Here is a 13118-nt window from a genome sequence, read left to right as displayed (position 1 = left end):
AAGAATGATCTTACGGTAAATGAAAAACAAAAGCAAATAAACAACAGTTAATATAATGAATAAAATCCATAGAACATGACATATATGGGTCTGCAAATTCTGGCAGCAATGGGTATCAAAAAAATAAAATTCCACCTTTGCTACAGACCTGGGGACACGAGACAAACTCCTTAATACTATTGGACTTCAATTTCCAATTAATACAGGACACCTAGCTTACTTTCAATTCCAAATTTCTCACATTTTGGATCAGGTATTTTTTCCGCCACACATCACCTGCTGTTCTGACTCTACCCATTGATTCTCAATCCTCATTACATATTAGAACCACCCAAAGAATTATTAAAAAATCACTGATGCCTGGAATCTATTTGGAATAACTGAATTAGAATCAAAGGATTGACCTTAAAATATACCTTTTACAAAATCTCTTTCATTGGGAGCCAACTGCTTCTCCATTTAAAGGTACAATTGAAAACAGAGTTAGAGTTGGAGGTTTTGAATAGATGTTAGTGTACAGCAAATTTGAATTACCGGGTATTTTTACCTAATTTTATGACATTTGAAAGTTTTGCCCATACTCTTAGAAATTACACATAATAAAAATTAATAGATAATGTGCCAACCACCCTCTCCTCCCTCTCTTGCCTTTATATCTATACACTCTTTTTACCTCTGCCAACAAAAGAAAGCCAGAGAGTAGGTTCTATTTTGGGTGTAGCATCTGTCAAATAGCACACAGATGTGATTCTATCACAAATTATGAGTGGAACAAAGTTTGTAGCAACACCAACAAAACCATTTCATGTAGCTGAGTGGTAGAAAAAATATAATTATAAATTAAATATAACCATTATTATCTTTGTAAAATAATGAGAAAACATCTGAGGAAAATATAATAAAATTTAGTGGTGGATATGGGGTGATAGATGACTTTTTCCTCGCATAGTCTAATACATTTTTATTTTCAAAAATGTGAATGTATTACTTTTATAAATAAAAACACATGAATTAAAAAAATATAGCCTAAGTTTTTGTGGAACTAACTCTCATCTGAAGAACATTTGGTACAAAGTCAGAAACTCTCTCATGCTCATAAAAGAAGCCAAATTTCACAGTACACCTGCTTCCTCTCTCAGCAATTTTTAAAATATATATATGTGTATATATATATGTATATATATATATATATATATATATTCATTGAGTGTGCTACAATCCAACAGCTTCTGTGGTCTTCTCTTTTCTATCTATTTGGTATGGCATGAAAGACATTTCTAAAAAAACTACATAAACAACTCAACTGCTTGTTAAATTTTATGTTAAAGATATGCACTGACCCAGCAAAATCACCATAGACAGCCAGAAATGCTACTGAAATTTAAGCATCCTGCCCACTTATTTGTTGTTTACAGAAAAAGCAAGCAGTAACCTGAAATTGTTTTGTTCTTCCCTGACACTTCAGCTAGAAAAACTAAGCCAAGAGAGGGCCTCCTGGTAGCACAGTGGGTTGAGCGCCATGCTGTGAAGCTGTCTGCAGACTCTGCAGCACAGGTTTGATTCCCAGCCTGCCAGGGAGAATCCTGCATGGCGTGGCAGACCTCTCCTGCCTCGCCCGCTGCTCCCCTCAGCAGTGTCTTTCTGTTGTCTGCCTGTTCTGCTCCCTGCTCTGTCTCTGGTGAATCCTCTCACCCTCCGGCACCTCTGGCCTGTACCCCAGCTCTTGTGTAAAAATAAATAAATCCTAAAAAAAAAAAAAAACAACTAAGCCAAGAGAAAAGAAGTATTTTGGATTCACCAGTATCATTCAGTTTGTCTCAAATAGAGAGAAACTGTGATAAGGATTAAGATTTATAAGCTTAATTAATTCAACACAGTCTATTCACATATCTGAATGCAAAGATGGAAATCAAAACTGGTAGAGACCAGAGTGGTTGTGACATAATCCTTTTTCCCTACCAGAACTATCCTTTAATGAAGTTCCAGTGGTTTTGGAGCAGGTGCACTGTTCTGTTATTCTGCAGATAATATGGATATGTTAGATGAATTTCATTGAATAAAGATATCTTTGTCCTGAAAACAGTAAAAAAAAAAAAAAAAAAGTCTTCCCTCTTTTGTTATTCTCTTTCCCCTTCAGTTTTTTTCTGACATCCCACAGCAAAGTTGTCATATGAGTAAAGAGACATTGTCCAGTTCTCTGGTCTTACTCAGGACAGCAGAGAAGAAAAGCCAGATCTCCCTTGTCCTCCAAATGCTAGGATTTCTCCTTTAGTGGTTTTACTTCTCCATTAAACAATCCTCACCAAATCTTAGTAACAGTACCTGCTTCTAACTGTGGTGCTGGGGCATGACAATTCCTTTTGTTTTCTGAGAAGTCTTCCCTCAGATTTATATCCCTTGGTACTTTAAAAAGAAAAGCTCAACACATTTTGGAGCAAGGCTTTTTTGATCTAGTCATCTCCAGATCTATCCTTCTGTCCCTTCTGGATACATAAAATGTATGGAATGGAAGGGGCAAATCAGAACATTTGCTAAGAGGATTGAAAGTTTAAACTTCAGGAGAGTGTAGTCCTAGGTTTAAATTTAATTACTCTTGCTTGCAATTTGGTAAGAGATTTTACTTTTGGGCCCTCTTTCACTGAGAAAAGTTGAGCCTCAGGGCAATGCTGAAGAAAGTCATGTTAATAACTTTCTGAGAATTTACTCGAGTGATCTGCTCTGTAATTTAATGATTTATTGTAAAATATAGAGATAATAGAGGCTGTACTATTTTGTTTTACAGCAACAAAAATTGGAGGTTATGTTATAAAGCTATAAGTAAATGCTGGTTAAAACATTTGTGTGAAAAGCAATATATTATACAAATTGAGGAGGAAATGAAGGTTAGAGAAAGGATGTTGGGGAAAAGCAGAGACCAGACCTATGCTTAGATTAGAAAAGACAGCACATGCTTCCTCCAAATTTGAATGCTCATTTTTCTGTTCTATTTAGTCAGCACAGCAGAATCTTTGGTTTGCATTATACATACTCGTAGAATATGATTTACTTAAAAATATTCCATACTTCCTATAAATGCATCCAATTTCTTTTTAATGGGAATAAAATCTCCCCTATTCATATCCTGAAAGCAAATGCAGATTTGAAAAAAAAAAACATTAACTAAAATAGGATTCTCACAAACATCCTACAGAATAGCTCAAATGACTTATCAGATATTTGAACCAATCTCAGAAGACAAGAGTCTTCACAAAGAGGGGTAGAAGCAAAAGCAAAGGATCTGGTAGCACTGAAGTTACAAGTAAATGACTGATGTCACGTCTCTGCTGATCCTAAAAAAGGGTGAGAAAACTAGATTGCAAAGAAGAGAAGGGGTTTCTCCTTAACAGATTACTTAAAAGAGGAAATGACTTTCTTGATTTGTAGATACTTCTCTCAGTTCTAACTCAGTAATAAGTGAAACTTGCAACTCTGCCTAAGCCATCTCTGCCTAGGACATGGATTTCCTAAAAAGCTCCACGCACCATATTCCAGTTGGTCTTTAATTCTACCTTCATTCTCTCATGTCTGGACCAATACAGTAATCCTCTAAGTGGGTCCCATGATTTATACCCATCTTTTATTTCACCCCTGGAGTCATCTTCCAAAATGAAGACCTGATGAGAATGTTTCCAGGCATGAAATCTTATAATTTTTCCTCATTAGATAAAGAACCAAACCTCAAGCATCATGGATATAATGGTTCAGCCAGGAGTATATAACTTAAAGGTAATGATGAGGAAATTTCAGACAAATCCAAAATGAAACATTAAACATAAATACTGTATGATTCCAATTATATGATGTTCTTAGGGTAGTTAAAATCATTGCAACAAAAAGCAGAATGGTAGTTACCAGGGGCAAAGGGAGAGGGGAATGGGAATTATTTTTTGAATATAGATTTCAGTTTTATAATGGGAAAAAATGATAGGGAGAGATGGTATTGGTGGTTATATAACAATATAAATGTATGTACTTTCACTGAACTGTAGACAAAAGTAATTATGGTAGTAAATTTTATGTTACATTTATTTTACCACAGTAAAAACAGAATGATTAAAAAATGTAAAAAAAAAAAAGAAATAAGCACCAAAGAGGGGCTGTGCAAATGTTTCAGATTTAATGAGACTAAAAAAGAATAACAAAAAGCAATAGCTGATCTAGACTGGTTCTTATATTGCAAAAAACAAAGGCTATAAAGATTGTTATCAGGCCAATTGAAAAAAAAACCTAAAATGTAAATAGTAGACTGGATAAAAGGAATTCCATTAATGTAATATTTACTGGAGTTGATACTATATTGAGCTATGTAAGGGAATATTCCTGATTGAGGGAAATATATAATGATATTTATTAACATAAAAGGACACGATGGACATAAATTACTCCAGGTGTGTATATATACATGCATATATACACACATGCATACATAAACACACATGCTACAAACAGGGAGAGATAGGGGAGAAAAAAATGATAGTTAAAAGGGGAATAAGTTTAAATAGGCAATTAGGAGATTCTGGATAGAAAGTATTTCAGATTTGTGTTATTTTTATTATTATTCTTTTAACTTTTTGGTTAAGCATAAAATTGTTTTCCAAATAAGATATTCTAAAAAATCATTAAGTATCAAATCCTGCATATGGAATTTGAGGCCCTTCACAATTTGCACTCTTTTTCAACCTATTTCCAGATTCTGCAGCTCCATGCTAAAAATGACACTTTGATTTTTTTGTTCAAGTCTTGTAACTTTGACATTTTTCACCATAATAATTATTATTGTTCATGTAAACCTAGCTCAGTTATCATGTTCAGGCTTCTAGTCAGAAGAATATGCTCACTTTTGTCCTTACTGGGAATACGCGTAGATCTAGATAGATAGCTACAGATATGTAGATAGATACATTTCTATATGTAATCACTTATCACTATGTTTATTAAGCTATTAAATTCAGAAATAGCATTATGTCCATGTTATGCATCCTATAAAAGTTTAAAATTAATGATTAATTTTAATCATTAAAAATTAATGCCAAATGACAATGATTCCATTAACAATTCACATGTATATATGCATATAACACATATGTATATATTTATACTTATCTATACATGTGCTGAATTATATTAAACATCTCTACCTTGCTTTTTTATAATGTACTCTCTTCCCAACAGTTACTATGAATTGATAGAAGCCTTTCAATTTCATATTTCTTAAGAGACTTTTATGATTTAGAAGAAAATTCCAATATATTAATAAAGTTCAGCTTTACATTTATTTACATTCATATCTATTTATACTTATATAGTTTATATATAAATACAGCTTATAAAAATTATACATTTATTGTAATTTGATAGTTGATGGAAATTCAAATAATTGCTGACAAGTTCCAATTAAGCACAGGGCTTAATTTTGTTAAATAGAAAATTATTTTTCTATAATTATTTCTGTTAAATACCTCTACAATATAGCTGTATCTACATATCTTCAAGGAAAGTGAGCTTTATAACTAAATATACTATCAGTCACAAAGTCAATGATCTGATTTTCAGTTTTGGTGTTTGGTGTTTCTGAAAGGTATTAAATTTATGTGTTAGGGCAGTAAATCCACTGTGTCTCTATGGACCAGATATTGTGTGAGTATATACCTAGCTATTTTATCAACTGACTTCAATTTTTACCTAAAAAAATAAATATCTCTATGGATGATAGCATGATTCGTTCAGTGTTCAATGTATTCAAGGTATTTGAAGAATAAAAGTCTAAAATGCCAGATTCTGACACTCTTTATGGCAGTATATTGCTGTGAACTTATAACTTGCCCCAAATCACCAAATATTCTGTGTTTCTGACACATGCATTGTATTCAATCATTCTATCAAAATAAAGTGGGACTTTTCATATTGTGTCTAATATCACAGAGCTAAAAATCATAAAATCCATTTCACTGCCTGGCATAAGAAAGCATTGGAGAAAAGCATTCTACCTGTTCAAGGATATAAATAAGACTTTAGAAATGGCATTTTATTATATATGTTTTACATTTTATTTTATAACTTGATAGATTATTTGATTATTTTAAGGCATTTTAATTAAATGGTTAACTTTTACAAGAACATTAAACACATTAAAATGTGTTTTAAAATAAACTCTGGTACATAAGTCAATAAAAATGACAAGAAGGCATTTTTAAGGTGTGAAATAAAAATGCAGTCCTTCATTTAGCCATATGCCTAAATTTGTCCTTCCTGGGAGAAAAAAAAAAAACAAAAAACAGCTCTTTGTTTAACACAGATTTTTCTGTATCATAATTAGAAATGCAGATGGGAAGTTTAAATTAAGCAATGGTTGACAGGAGGAAAGACATTTGTTTTTAAACTGTTGGGAATGATTTCAAGTTCAAATCCTTTGAAATGAAACAAGGTCCATTTGTCACAGAATACAATACAGTGGTACATGGTCTGGTTTGTTGGCGCAAGTCTGGTTAAGATTAAAATGCATTTGTGAGACAAAGGGAAATGAAAAACAGATACAGATAATAGATGCTCAAAAAATGAATATATTCAAGTTTGCAAAACCTAACATATTAAGGCTTTCCAAATATCTCCAAGAGCTCATCTTATCCTTCTCTGTGATACCTTTTACCATAAAAAAGAAACATCTGCTAAGCAATAACATGTGATTCTTTCAGAATTTAGGATTTTTATAGGTATACATATATAATATTTATATATAATATAGATATATGTGGAAGATATATATATTATAGACACATACGATTCTTGATAGAAGACATATATAGGTAATTTAGATTTTAGATTTCTCTAAGGTTTTCTTTATAATCAGGGTATATAAATTACAATCTTTAGAATCATTCCTCAACATAATTAGAAATATTTGCATAAATCCTAAAGATCATGTTCAGCTTTAAGTTTTCAAAATTTTAAATTGTTGTGATATATCTAGTATAAAATTAAATATTATAGAATATACATTGTCCTGTTCTCATACAGGGCCTACCAGTTGCATTCAAAAAACAATTAGGTAATAATGTTTAATCTAAATATTACTCTCAAATATTAAGGTAACATTAAATGAAGGCAACTATCTTTTTTTTTAAGATTTAGTTTTTATTTATTTATATAAGAACTGGGGTACAGGTCAGAGGCACAGGCGGGTGAGAGAATTAACTAAGACAGAGCAGGGAGCAGAACAGGCAGAGGGATCAATGACACTGCTGAGGGGAGCAGCGGGTGAGGCAGGAAGTTCTGCCACACCATATGGGTTTTTCCCTGGCTGGCCAGGAATTGAATTCGAGCAGCAGAGGCTGCGAACAGCTTCACGGGGTGGCACTCAACCCGCTGCGCCACCAGTGTGGCCCTGAAGACAACTATATTAAAACTGTTTCTATAGGGCCTTCCCTGGACGCACAGGCAGTAGAGCGTCGTGCTGTGAAGCTGGCTGCAGCCTCTGCAGCGCTGGTTGGATCACAGCTGGTGGGTGAGGGTCCCACATGGCACGGCAGACCTCTCCTGTCTCGCCTGCTGCTTCCCTCAGCAGTGTATTTCATCAGTCTGCCTGTTCTGTTTCCTGCTCTGTCTCTGGTGAATCCTATCACCCTCCTGTGCATCTGGCCTGTACCCCATATCTTGTGTAAATAAATATTAAAAAAAAAAAACTATTTCTATAATAATGTTGAATTATACATATTGTGAGAGGTGGTCTTATAAAATGAGAATAAGATAACACATTGTTCAAATGTGGTCTAAACTACTGAAGAACCCTTGTAAGGAGTAAACTTACATGTTTTACTTTCATTAAAAGAAAAGGGGTATATTTAATGATACATTTCTAAATTATCTTTCTGTTTTCCATGTGGTGGCTACAGAGTTTCTCAACTCTTGATTTTGCTTAGTTGTTGACAAGAAAAAGTATATGGGAATCAGACAAGTCTGGAACACCAGCTATGCGTAAACTGTGTCCTTGAGATTTTTCCGATTCCTGATTCCTTCTTCATGACTTGACAGAATCATTTCTCCTCTCTCAGTTACCAGACTATCTTCCTTGCCTTCTTCTCTCCCTCCCTTCCTTCCTTTCTTCCTACTGGTTTTGATACTTTTTCTTTCCTCTACCAACTGAGTAGTAATTTGCATTATTCACTACTTATATAAGCTTCTATTTTTAGTTATCTTAAGGGCTTTATGATTTTTCTTTAGCATGTGCTACTACAACTCTTTATTAATTCATAAATTTAAAACATAATCTATAAATCATGTACCAGAGAGACTAAGTCCACAAACATTCAACTTTCTACTCATTTACCACATAGTTATAAACACTATTATAACTTCTTAGTACTTGCATATCTTGTTTATCTTTAAACTTTTAAATTAAATTTTATTTTTATTTCCATTAGCTATTAATTTTATATTTATTGATTTTCCCAATGTAAGACTAATATATTAGTGCTCCTATGTTCCTTTCATCTCCAGATTTGCTTTTACATCTATATTCACAAGATTCACATTACTCACATTCTACAGTGTGCTCACAATTAAAGTAATTAATTAAATTTTTTATATAGAAATTTATTCTAAAAGTTGAAAACAATAATTAAATAATAAATATCTATGACATTTTGACTATGTAACTTTTGCTTATTGCAAAGCTAAATATAGGCTGTGAGAATTACATGTTTCTGACCACTAAGATATACAGCCCAATTACACTCAAAAATACTATTTAAATAGATTTTCCTTTCTTATCTATTGATTTAAATCAAGACACAATATAGCCAGCTTCATATTTTGATCATTCTTTAGCTTTGATTTCAGGTTTCACTTTTATTTTTCATTTTCCATACTGCAATGTCTGATTGTTGCTAATTTTTTTTCCTTCTTACTGAGAAAAGAAACAATTATTTCTCATAATACTCAAATTTCTGCTGGCTTATTATTGGATCTATCCATTTTTTGAGACCCATCCAATTCTTCTTAAAGTCCACTGAATTGATACTCCATTTTAAAGTGTAGGATTTATTCTTGAACCGCAAATGCTTTATTGCAAATTTGGGGTTTCCTTGTATTTCTAGTTATTTTGATATTTCTTTGTACCCTTCCAGATATATTTGTCTTTCTGCTTCTAATTGGACCATTTGTTTTTTCAGATGGCTCCATAATCTCACACTCATTTCTTCTACCCACTGCTGTTTTGAATCACGTTAGCTATTTCTTGGATTCCAAGTCACCCTTTTTTTAATTCTTCTTGTTTTTTTGATTGGCACATTCTAGAAATATACATGTGAAAGACAAGCTGTGTGAGTTCATGCAGTTGAGAGACTATGATTCTGTTTACACCACTGATTGAAAGATTAAGTGTAATTTATATATATATAGAATAAAATAATAAAATTGTAGGATAAAAATAATTTTCTCTGAAAAATTGAAAGGCACATTTCTAGTTTCTGCTACTATCCTGAGTTGCTGGTGAGAATTCTGATGCTGGTCTTAGTCTCATTCATTTGTAGAAAGTATGCTTTTATTTCTTTGTTTATTTGTCAGATTTTTAATCTTTGAGGATTAGAGGTACTTTATGTTACTTGTGATAATAATACATCATTCTTGGATAATTTATACAAATAGAATTACTAGAGAAGGACTAGCCTTATATCTTTGTAAAAAAAGAAAACAAACTATTATGAGATTTCAGATGTTTCTAAAGGTCAATATGCTCTCCCATTCTTAAAAATTTTTCCAGTATGGGTCTAAGATGGGCCTAAGTTTCTTTCCAAATATTTTTGCATAATATTTAAATTAGGAGCAATATACTGATTCATTAGCATATGCTGAGTGCCTTATACACTCAGCAGATACACTCTTGAATAAAATATGTATTTCTCAGTGAAAAACAACTTACAACATTTACATGTATTAGTTTCTTGTCCAACAAGATTCTGAGAAACTGCTAAATGGTCATCGACATAAGTTTTTATGGGAGGAAGGAGGGCAAATTAATAGATAACACTGAAACTATGATGATGGTCTCGAGATTCAGTTACATGAATGTAAAATAGGGAGGGAGTGAAGGACAGATATTAAGAAAATGAAGTTTGAAGTCAGACTGTCTCACTTCAGAATTCTGAATATTTACATCCCATACAAAGTCACTTAATCTCTCTAAAAGTAAATGGATTTTTATGTAATAAAATGTTTTAATATAAAGCCCAGTACATAGTAAATAAACACTAAATACTAGCCATAACTATTACTGCTACTAAACTACAATACTGCTATTAATATTATCAGTTAATAATTTTATAGTCTGGCCAAGAGGCTTCTGATTAGCAGCACTATCCTTGGGACAGGAATAGGCTTAATAATGATTCTCATATGACAAGTTGTCAAATAAACATACCATGCAATATATGAAATTGGTTATAAATGTGTTATCATATAGTACCTACATGTCATTGTAAATTCATTAGCAATGAATTCAGAAACACTGTTAGAAATCGTGCCAGGTCTGTTAATAGGTTATCACTATTGATACCACACTACTAAGAGTATGACAAAGATATTCCTCCATGGCAGTAGGTAACACCTACACTCAAGGCCTTCACAAATGTTGAATAAAATGATCCAAACAATCAATTAAACCTCAAATGTGTTTCAACTTGTAAAACATTGAGTCATTAACCTTAACAATGTCAGTGTGCTCTTACTACAGAATTCAACTAAATGAGTGTCCAGGGGAATATTGAAGAGTACGATTCATGGAGACTAATGGGCTAAAAGCATTACCACAGCCTGTTAGAGGGAATAATCCTATAGTGCACTGTAAAGGATTAAGTAACTTGAAGCCCGAGCAAGATAGATACCTGGAAAAAGCTCCACAGTAAGACCACAAGGTTTCTCAGAATAGCCACTGGAATATTGTGATTGCAATTGTGTGGAAACATAGGCTTGTGAGGTAATGGGGTGATTTCTGTACTTTGAGTCAATTTATTTGTCCCATATCTAACACTTAATAGACTTCCCTGTCCAGTCTCTTCATCAATTAATTAAAAATCATCCCTACCTAAATATCTCTGATGAGGGAATTCTATGAGACAAGGGAAAAGGCTTTGAAACATAGAAAACTAAACAAATCAGGTTACTGGTCTTACTAACATTACAAAAATGGAATACTTAACAAATTTTTATATTTTTACACATTATTTCCCACTTAGAGCTTTTAAGAGTCAAGTAGCATTAAACAATTCTTTTTTTTTTTTCTTTCAAAAGATTTATTTATTATTTATACAAGCACTGGGTACAGTCAGAAGCGCAGGAGGGTGAGAGAATTCACCAGAGCCAGAGTGGGGAGCAGAGCAGGCAAAAGGACCGAAGTACACTGCTGAGGGGAGCAGCGGGCGGCAGGAGCGGTCTGCGCGCCATGTGGGACCCTCCCTGGTGGCCTGGGAGCAGCCGAGGATCGAACCAGCGTTGCAGAGGCCGCGGGCAGCTTCGCAACACAGCACTCAACCGCTGCGCCACCAGGGAGGCCCAGCATTAAAAAATTCTTACGGTAACTTTTTTGGACTCCACTGTGGTGTTAAAGTGAAAATACTTATATCACAATCCATATATTTTATAACAGAAAATAATCTTTTCACTCTAGAGTAATCCATTTTTCATGCATGCATTTTACTCTTTTAGGTGTACACAAGGGAGAAAATTTTAAGTCCTTCTTGCTTGCAAAATACTGATAAATTGTAAAATGTTTGGTAGCAAAGAGCATGAAACTAGTGACATTTGAGGGTTATCTATAGATACTAGCTATTTTGCTATGCTCCTCATTGCTTTGAATGATAATTGAAGAATCATTAATATACAGATACAGGGCCTCCCCGGTGGCGCAGCGGTTGAACGCTGGGTTGTGAGTCTGCCTGCGACCTCTGCAGCGCCGGTTCGATCCCCAACTGCTCCCCGGCCACCAGAGGAGGGTCCCACATGGCACGTAGACCTCTCCTGCCACTTGTTGCTCCCCTCAGCAGTGTACTACGGTCCTTCTGCCTGCTCTGCTCCCCGCTCTGGCTCTGGTGAATTCTCTCACCCTCCTGCACCTCTGACTGTACCCAGTGCTTGTATAAATAAATAAATAAATAAATAAATCTTTAAAAAAAAATACAGATACACATATATGTACACGCAAACATATATATTTAGCTATACATTTATTTATGTGTGCCCATATATCGGATAACACATAATGCCCATACTCTTAAGAGCCTCTTAAGAGAAGATACTACAATCATCTGTTTTTATGATAGGCATTGCTAAAGTTTATTGAGCACTTATGTATACCTGAAACACTGTAAACCTCTTTTTATATAAATATAGATACTGATATTCATGCTTTCCTGATTCTCAGCTGGGAGAGATTTTGTCCTCCAAGGCTCATATAACTGTATCTCCAGAAATTTTTGGTTCTCACAGCTCAGGGGAAGAAGCATTATACTGGAATCTAGTGAGTGGAGGTCAGGGATATTTTGAAACATTCCTCAAAATATAGAACAGGCCTCCCCAACAAATAATTCTCTGGCACAAAATGTTATAGGGCTGAGGTTGAGAAATCTTGATATAAACTCAACCAAATCATGAAGTAGATATCATTGTAAATTTCACTTTATAGATAAAATGAAACCTTCAAGAAATGAACATTTAAATGGTTATAAGTCAGAAAGAAACAAGGTTGAATTTTAAATCCAGATAGCCTGAATCCAAAAGCTATATTCACAAACTCATCCTCACTAACAAATCTCAGCATTCCATACTTCAGTTGCATCAGGTCTATTCTGGCAATACTGGTTAACGTGAGACTAAATAGATATACTTTAAACATCAACTTTTATGTCTACAGTAGGTCTTTTTTTTTTCCCTAATAAATTAATGAATTGAAAGCCTCCCCCCAAAAGGGGAAATGACTGAACTGTTAATAAGTAAACATTCACTCTACTCAAAGTTTAGATATGTTGTACCCTTTGTTTTCACGAAGATGGGAAACTTGCTTTGAAAAATGCTAATAAGAGTTGAAAGTT

General features: G+C 33.7%; 1 protein-coding gene across 7 annotated transcripts in view; it reads right to left on the bottom strand.

The window, feature by feature from the left end:
- NAALADL2 (N-acetylated alpha-linked acidic dipeptidase like 2) overlaps positions 1-13118 on the bottom strand; it is a 1155955-nt gene that overhangs the window by 166503 nt on the left and 976334 nt on the right. The gene's annotated exons all lie outside the window — the stretch shown is intronic.

Source organism: Talpa occidentalis, unplaced genomic scaffold, assembly GCF_014898055.3.
Source record: "Talpa occidentalis isolate TD23 unplaced genomic scaffold, MPIMG_talOcc4v2.1 talOcc4.4, whole genome shotgun sequence".
NCBI classification, from domain to species: Eukaryota; Metazoa; Chordata; class Mammalia; order Eulipotyphla; family Talpidae; genus Talpa; species Talpa occidentalis.
The sequence above is the reverse complement of the archived record's forward strand: the minus strand, read 5'-3'. Positions and strand labels throughout refer to the sequence as shown.